General features: G+C 43.6%; 1 pseudogene; it reads right to left on the bottom strand.

Annotated features, from left to right (window-relative positions):
* Positions 1-5,689: 5,689 nt before the first annotated feature.
* Positions 5,690-7,553, bottom strand: LOC119628105 (large ribosomal subunit protein eL43-like; annotated as a pseudogene).
* Positions 7,554-8,750: the final 1,197 nt, after the last annotated feature.

Here is an 8,750-nt window from a genome sequence, read left to right on the forward strand (position 1 = left end):
ATCTCCTGACCTTGTGATCCACCTGCTGTGGCCTCCCAAAGTGCTGGGATTACAGGCGTGAGCCATGGTGCCTGGCCAGGTCTAACATTTAAGTCTTTAATCCATCTTGAATTAATTTTTGTATAAGGTGTAAGGAAGGGATCCAGTTTCAGCTTTCTACATATGGCTAGCCAGTTTTTCCAGCACCATTTATTAAAAAGGAATCCTTCCCCCATTTCTTGTTTTTGTCAGGTTTGTCAAAGATCAGATGGTTGTAGATGTGTGGTGTTATTTCTGAGGTCTCTGTTCTGTTCCATTGGTCTATATCTCTGTTTTGGTACCAGTACCATGCTGTTTTGGTTACTGTAGCCTTGTAGTATACTTTGAAGTCAGGTAACGTGATGCCTCCAGCTTTATTCTTTTTGCTTAGGATTGTCTTGGCAATGCGGGCTCTTTTCTGGTTCCACATGAACTTTAAAGTAGTTTTTTCCAATTCTGTGAAGAAAGTCATTGGTAGCTTGATGGGAATGGCATTGAAACTATAAATTACTTTGGGCAGTATGGCCATTTTCACAATATTGATTCTTCCTGTCCATGAGCATGAAATATTCTTCCATTTTTCTTCCTATCCATGAGCATGAAATATTCTTCCATTTGTTTGTGTCCTCTTTTGTTTTGTTGAGCAGTGGTTTGTAGTTCTCCTTGAAGAGGTCCTGTGAAGTTGGAGTCCTAGGTATTTTATTCTCTTTGTAGCAATTGTGAATGGGAGTTCACTCATGATTTGGCTCTCTGTTTGTCTGTTAATGATGTATAGGAATGCTTGTGATTTTTGCACATTGATTTTGTATGCTGAGACTTTGCTGAAGTTGCTTATCAGCTTAGGGAGATTTTGGGCTGAGACGATGGGGTTTTCTAAATATACAATCATGTCATCTGCAAACAGGGACAATTTGACTTCTTCATTTCCTAATTGAATACGCTTTATTTCTTTATCTTGCCTGATTGCCCTGACCAGAACTTCTAACACTATGTTAAATAGGAGTGGTGGGAGAGGGCATCCTTGTCTTGTGCCAGTTTTCAAAGGGAATGCTTCCAGGTTTTGCCCATTTAGTATGATATTGGCTGTGGGTTTGTCATAAATAGCTCTTATTATTTTGAGATATGTTCCATCAATACCTAGTTTATTGAGAGTTTTTAGCATGAAGGGCTGTTGAATTTTGTCAAAGGCCTTTTCTGCATCTATTGAGATAATCATGTGGTTTTCATCATTAGTTCTGTTTATGTGATGGATTACGTTTATTGATTTGCGTATGTTGAACCAGCCTTGCATCCCAGGGATGAACCGACTTGATCATGGTGGATAAGCTTTTTGATGTGCTGCTGGATTCGGGTTGCCAGTATTTTATTGAGGATTTTTGCATCAATGTTCTTCACGGATATTGGTCTAAAATTCTCTTTTTATGTTGCATCTCTGCCAGGCTTTGGTATCAGGATGATGCTGGCCTCATAAAATGAGTTAGGGAGGATTCCTCTCTTTCTATTGATTGGAATCGCTTCAAAAGGAATGGTATCAGCTCCTCTTTGTACCTCTGGTAGAATTCGGCTGTGAATTCATCTGGCCCTGGACTTTTTTTGGTTGGCAGGCTGTTAATTATTGCCTCAATTTCAGAGCCTGCTATTGGTCTATTCAGAGATTCAACTTCTTCCTGGTTTAGTCTTGGGAGGGTGTATGGTCCAGGAATGTATCCATTTCTTCTAGATTTTCTAGTTTATTTGATTAGAGGTGTTTATAGTGTTCTCTGATGGTACTTTGTATTTCTGTGGGATTGTTGGTGATATCCCCTTTATCATTTTTTATTGCGTCTATTTGATTCTTCTCTCTTTTCTTCTTTATTAGTCTTGCTAGCGGTCTATTTTGTTGATCTTTTCAGAAAACCAGCTCCTGGATTCACTGATTTTTTTGAAGGGTGTTTGTGTCTCTATCTCTTTCAGTTCTGCTCTGATTTTAGTTATTTCTTGCCTTCTGCTAGCTTTTGAATGTGTTTGCTCTTGCTTCTCTGGTTCTTTTAATTGTGATGTTAGGGTGTGGATTTTAGAACTTTCCTGCTTTCTCTTATGGGCATTTAGTGCTATAAATTTCCCTCTACACACTGCTTTTAATGTGTCCCAGAGATTCTGGTACTTTGTGTCTTTGTTCTCATTGGTTTCAAAGAATATCTTTATTTCTGCCTTCATTTCGTTATTTACCCAGTAGTCATTCAGGAGCAAGTTGTTCAGTTTCCATGTAGTTGTGTGTTTTTAAGTGAGTTTTTAAATCCTGAGTTCTAATTTGATTGTACTGTGGTCTGAGAGACAGTTTGTTGTGATTTCTGTTCTTTTACATTTGCTGAGGAGTGTTTTACTTCCAATTATGTCGTCAATTTTAGAATAAGTGCGATGTGGTGCTGAGAAGAATGTATAGTCTGTTGACTTGGGGTGGACAGTTCTGTAGATGTCTATTAGGTCTGCTTGTTGCAGAACTGAGTTCAGGTCCTGGATATCCTTGTTAACCTTCTGTCTCGTTGATCTGTCTAATATTGATAGTGGGGTGTTAAAGTCTCCCATTATTAATGTGTGGGAGTCTAAGTCTCTTTGTAGGTCTTTAAGGACTTGCTTTATGAATCTGGGTGCTCCTGTATTTGGTGCATATATATTTAGGATAGTTAGCTCTTCTTGTTGAATTGATCCCTTTACCATTATGTAATGGCCTTCTTTGTCTCTTTTGATCTTTGTTGGTTTAAAGTCTGTTTTATCGGAGACCAGGATTGCAACCCCTGCTTTTTTTTTTGCTTTCCATTTGTTTGGTAGATCTTCCTCCATCCCTTTATTTTTGAGCCTATGTGCGTCTTTGTGTGTGAGATGGGTCTCTTGAATACAGCACACTGATGGGTCTTGACTCTACCCAATTTGCCAGTCTGTGTCTTTTAATTGGGGCATTTAGCCCATCTACATTTAAGGTTAATATTATGTGTGAATTTGATCCTGTCATTATGATGTTTGCTGGTTATTTTGCCCATTAATTGATGCAGTTTCTTCATAGCATCAATTGTCTTTACCATTTGGCATGCTTTTGCAGTGGTTGATACTGGTTGTTTCTTTCCATATTTAGTGTTTCCTTCAGGAGCTCTTGTAAGGCAGGCCTGGTGGTGACAAAATCTCTCAGCATTTGCTTGTCTGTAAAGGATTTCATTTCTCCTTCACTTATGAAGCTTAGTTTAGCTGGCTATGAAATTCTGGGTTGAATATTATTTTCTTTAAGAATGTTGACTATTGGCCCCCACTCTCTTCTGGCTTGTAGAGTTTCTGCCGAGAGATCTGCTGTTAATCTGATGGGTTTCCCTTTGTGGGTAACTCGACCTTTCTCTCTGGCTGCCCTTAACATTTTTTCCTTCATTTCAACCTTGGTGAATCTGACAATTATGTGTCTTTGGGTTGCTCTTCTCGAGGAGTATCTTTGTGGTGTTCTCTGTATTTCCTGAATTTGAATGTTGGCCTGCCTTGCTAGGTTGGGGAAGTTCTCCTGGATAATATCCTGAAAAGTGTTTTCCAACTTGATTCCAGTCTCCCCATCACTTTCAGGTACACTAATCAAATGTAGATTTGGTCTTTTCACATAGTCCCATATTTCTTGGAGACTTTGTTTGTTTCTTTTTATTCTTTTTTCTCTAACCTTGTCTTCTCACTTTATTTCATTAATTTGATCTTCAATCACTGATACCCTTTCTTCCACTTGATTGAATCAGCTATTGAAGCTTTTGTATGTATCACGAAGTTCTCATGCCATGGTTTTCAGCTCCATCAGGTCATTTAAGGCCTTCTGCATACTGTTTATTCTACTTAGCCATTCGTCTAATCTTTTTTCAAGGGTTTTAGTGTCCTTGTGATGGGTTTGAACATCCTCCTTTAGCTCAGGGAAGTTTGTTATTACCAACCTTCTGAAGCCTACTTCTGTCAACTTGTCAAAGTCATTCTCCATCCAGCTTTGCTCCGTTGCTGGCGAGGAGCTGCAATCCTTTGGAGGAGAAGAGACACTCTGATTTTTAGAATTTTCAGCTTTTCTGCTCTAGTTTCTCACCATCTTTGTGGTTTTATCTACCTCTGGTCTTTGATATTAGTGACCTACAGATGGGGTTTTGGTGTAGATGACCTTTTTGTTGATGTTGATGCTATTCCTTTCTGTTTATTAGTTTTCCTTCTAACAGTCAGGTCCCTCAGCTGCAGGTCTGTTGCAGTTTGCTGGAGGTTCGTTCCAGACACTGGATCACCAGCAGAGGCTGCAGAACAGCAAATATTGCAGAACAGTAAATATTGCTGCCTGATCCTTCCTCTGGAAGCTTTGTCCCAGAGGGGCAGCCATATATATGAGGTGTCTGTCAGCCCCTACTGGGAAGTGTCTCCCAGTTAGGCTACACAGGGGTCAGAGACCCACTTGTGGAGACAGTCTGTCCATTCTCAGATCTCAAATGCCATGCTGGGAGAACCACTGCTCTCTTCAGAGCTGTCAGACAGGGACATTTAAGTCTGCAGAAGTTGTCTGCTGCCTTTTGTTTGGCTATATTCTGCCCACAGAGGTGGAGTCTAGAGGCAGTAGGCCTTGTTGAGCTGTGATGGGCTCTGCCCAGTTTGAGCTTCCCAGCTGCTTTGTTTACCTACTCAAGTCTCAGCAATGGCTGTCACCCCTCCTACAGCGAGGCTTCCCCCTCGCAGATCGATCTCAGACTTCTGTGCTAGCAGTGAGCAAGGCTCCGCAGGCGTGGGACCTGCTGAGCCAGGCACAGGAGAGAATCACCTTGTCTGCCAGCTGCTAAGACCTTGGGAAAAGTGCAGTATTTGGGCAGGAGTGCCCCATTTTTCCAGGTACAGTCTGTCATGGCTTCCCTTGGCTAGGAAAGGGAAATCCCCTGACTCCTTGTGCTTCCTGGGTGAGGCGACACCCTGCCCTGCTTCAGCTCACCCTCTGTGGGCTGCACCCACTGTCCAACCAGTCCCAATGAGATTAACCAAGTACCTCAGTTGGAAATGCAGAAGTCACCCATCTTCTGCATTGATCTTGCTGGGAGCTGCAGACTAGAGCTGTTGCTTTTCGGCCATCTTGGAGCACTTTTTTTTTTTAGAGACAGAGTCTCACTCTGTCGCCCAGGCTAGAGTGCAGTGGCACAATCTCAGCTCACTGCAACCTCTGCCTCCCAGGTTCAAGCAATTCTCATGCCTGTGTCTTCCAAGTAGCTGGGATTACAGTGCACCACCACGCCTAATTTTTGTATTTTTAGTAGATATGGGGTTTCTTTATGTTGGTCAGGCTGGTCTTGAACTCCTGGCTCCAAGTAATCCACCTGCCTCGGCCGCCCAAAATGCTGGGATTACAGGCATGAGCCACTGCGCCCAGACTAGAAAGATTTTTTAAAAAATATTAACTGTAATTTAAAAACTAAAGTTTGCAGTTTGCTCCAATATACCTCAAAGTCAAACTGGCAGGAACAGACTTATACAAACCTAATACACATACCTAACTTGGAAGGCTTATATTCTTATGCCATATTTTATCATCTGACTACTTAAAAAAGGGACTGAATTACAAGAATCCATCTCAACATGCTTCTCCAATACATCAGTAGTGACATAATGCAAACATCAGAATGTTTAATAAAGTAACAAGCCAAATCAATTTCGTTCAATAAATTAACCCATTTATTATAGGCCAGTGATGTCTCAAAGAGTAGAGGAGCCTCTACTGGTCTTGCAATTCCTTCAGTCTTCTGATGGCAGACTTTACCCTGGCTTTGGAAGTGGTATTGTAGGTCCAGGCACTGCTAGGTACTGTCTTCATGCAGGAACCACAGTGCCAGATCTTCACAACTCAATTCTTCATCTTGTTTTTGCCAGAGAAAGAGCAAGTATACTTGGTGTGCTGGCTGATTTCAATTTTCTTCACCATTTTCTGGAGGGAGGCCCCAAAGCGGGTCCCATATTTACTGATGATTCCAACTTTCTTGGTGCGTTTAGCCAGGTCGCTGTGAACTAGGTCCAAACCCAGGAAGACATGTTTGGACTCTTAATTGCAAGTGATCGAAACCAAATTCAAACTAGTTTGAGTAAAAGTAGCCAGTAAGTAAATAATAGGTAAGTAAATAAATAAACTGACTCATTAGTTTAGGTGGGGCTGGTGTCAAGGTCTCTAAAAACTGAAATAATGAGCAGATCACTTCCTTATTCTCTCTGCTTCTCTCTGTGTATTGGCTTCACTTTCTCCCACTTCAGATAGGTAGCCTCTATCTAGAAAGAGGAAGAGAAGCAGGAATGCAGGTAGCTCCAGCCTGGCTTCCATCAAGCCAGCTTAGCAAACCCAAACCAAAGAGTTTTTCTTTTTTTCTCCATATGCTCCATATAAAAAAAAATCCCAGGGAAGGATTGTGATTGGCCTGCTTTGGGTCACATGCCTAACCCTGGACCAACCACCCTGGCCAGGAGAAAAGGTATTGTGTGAATGGCAGCCCCAACTACTCTCAGAAAGTGGAGGAGGGGCTATTCCCAGAGGAAAAGGAGTGCAGTTCACAGAGGAAGGAGGGGAAGGGATGCTGGAAGACAAACATGGCAGATGTCCCCTCCAGTGGCTCAGTCAGCACGAGGGAACAGGAGCTCAGGGAAGTGGGGACAGCAGTGAGGCTCTTTGGAAGAGAAGATCTTGCCAGTGTGAACTGAAGGAGGAGCAGAACTTGGAGTCTTTCAGGAGAGAGAAAGAAAGGCAGCTCCTGCCAGACCCTGGAGACTGGAGATTGTGTAATGCAGGAATGACTCCAGAAGCCTCTGAGGGAGCCATTGCAATTGTTCTGTGGGCTGGTCCAGAGTGTAAAAACCAACCCTGATGGGAGGGATTCCCTGGAAATGGAAAATAGGTATGCAGAAGGCAGAACACAGGATGTTGCGGAAGCCCAGGGGCCGCCCCCACACAGGCCCAGGGCTGACTCAAGCAGACGTCTGGGGTCATGGAGCAGGCAGACTGGAGGCAAGTTGGGAACAGAACACAGTTCTGGACCAGGAACTCTTCCTTCTAGAAGGAGTTACCTAGAAGGATGGTTTCCATCTGTGATCTGTGCTGATCCGGCTCACCACGCCCAGACTGTAGCTCTCAGCAATCCTATGCTCAGAGGATGTGCCGGAGGGGCGCCCTCAGCACGGGACCAGTGCCCAGCAGGCACTCTTTTACAGTCTAAGGGGAGGCTGTGACCTCCAGATCCAAGTGTTCCTGCATTAGAGAAAAGTAGGATGGGGGATACGGGGTACCAAACTCCATTAGATCAATAACGCCACGTGTCATATAAGAGCCCAGCACTCTAGAGGTCGCCCTGGATTAGAATCCCTGTTCTGCCGCCTAACAAATAAGTGACTTGAGCAACTTGCCTCAACTCTCTAAGTCTCAGCATCCCAATTAGTAAAATGCCCCTAATACAGTAGGAGCACCTACCTGAGAAGTGATTGTGCGGCTCAGGTGAGACAAGGTTATGGTTGGCATGACATTCTCCATTGAGGTTTGCCATAGTTATGGCCATGATTTCATCATTTAAAGAGTCTCTGAGGTCACAGTCATGAGCCCTCAGACAGCGCAGACGGCCACCCAGAGGCTAGATGATCTCTTGTTAAGAACACTGTAGAGCAAGGGTGTCCAATCTTTTGGCTTCCCTGGACCACACTGGAAGAAGAATTGCCTTGGGCCACACATAAAATACACTAACACTAATGATAGCTGATGAACTAAAAAAAAAAAAAAGAAAGAAAACCACAAAAAGTTCTTTTTTTTTTTTTTTTTTTTGAGATGGAGTTTTGCTCTTGTTGCCCAGGCTGGAGTGCAATGGCATGATCTTGGCTCACTGCAAACTCCGCCTCCCAGGTTCAAGTGATTCTCCTGCCTCAGCTTCCCTAGTAGCTGGGATTACAGGCGTGCACCACCATGCCACCTAATTTTGTATTTTTAGTAGAGATGGGATTTCACATGCTGGTCAGGCTGGTCTTGAACTCCTGACCTCAGGTGATTCGCCTGCCTCAGCCTCCCAAAGTGCTGGGATTACAGGCGTGAGCCACTGTGCCTGGCAAAAATCTCATAATTTTTAAGAAAGTTTTTGAATTTGTGTTGGGCCATGTTCAAAGCTGTCCTGGGCTTCATGCAACCCATGGGCCATGGGTTGGATAAGTAGCTGGGACTGTAAGCATGAGCCACCATGACCAGCTCCATTACCCTTTTATGTTCTTCCTCTCTCTCTCTCTCTCTCTTTTTTTTTTTTTCCCTTGAGATAGAGTCTCACTCTGTCACCCAAGCTGGAATGCAGGGATGTGATCATGGCTCACTGTAGCCTTGACACCCTGGGCTCAATCAGTCCTCCCACCTCAGCCTCCTGAGTAGCTGGGACTAAAGGAGAGCGTCACCATGCCTGGCTAATTTTGTGTGTGTGTGTGTGTGTGTGTGTGTGTGTGTGTGTGTGTGAGATACAGTTTCACCATATTGCCCAGGCTGGTCTCAAACCCCTGGACTCAGCGATCTACCTGCTTTGGCCTCCCAAAATGTTGGGATTACAGCCATGAGCCATAGCTGCTCCTGGACTATGGTCTTCCTCTCATTACTCTCTGATATTAATTAATGTATATACCTTATTGACTGATCCCTCTCTGGAGTATAAGCTCACTGAGTACAGAGACCTGTCTCACCATGGTCTCCCTAGCCTAGCCTGGCACATGACAGA

The sequence above is a fragment of the Chlorocebus sabaeus genome, chromosome 9 (assembly GCF_047675955.1).
Source record: "Chlorocebus sabaeus isolate Y175 chromosome 9, mChlSab1.0.hap1, whole genome shotgun sequence".
NCBI classification, from domain to species: Eukaryota; Metazoa; Chordata; class Mammalia; order Primates; family Cercopithecidae; genus Chlorocebus; species Chlorocebus sabaeus.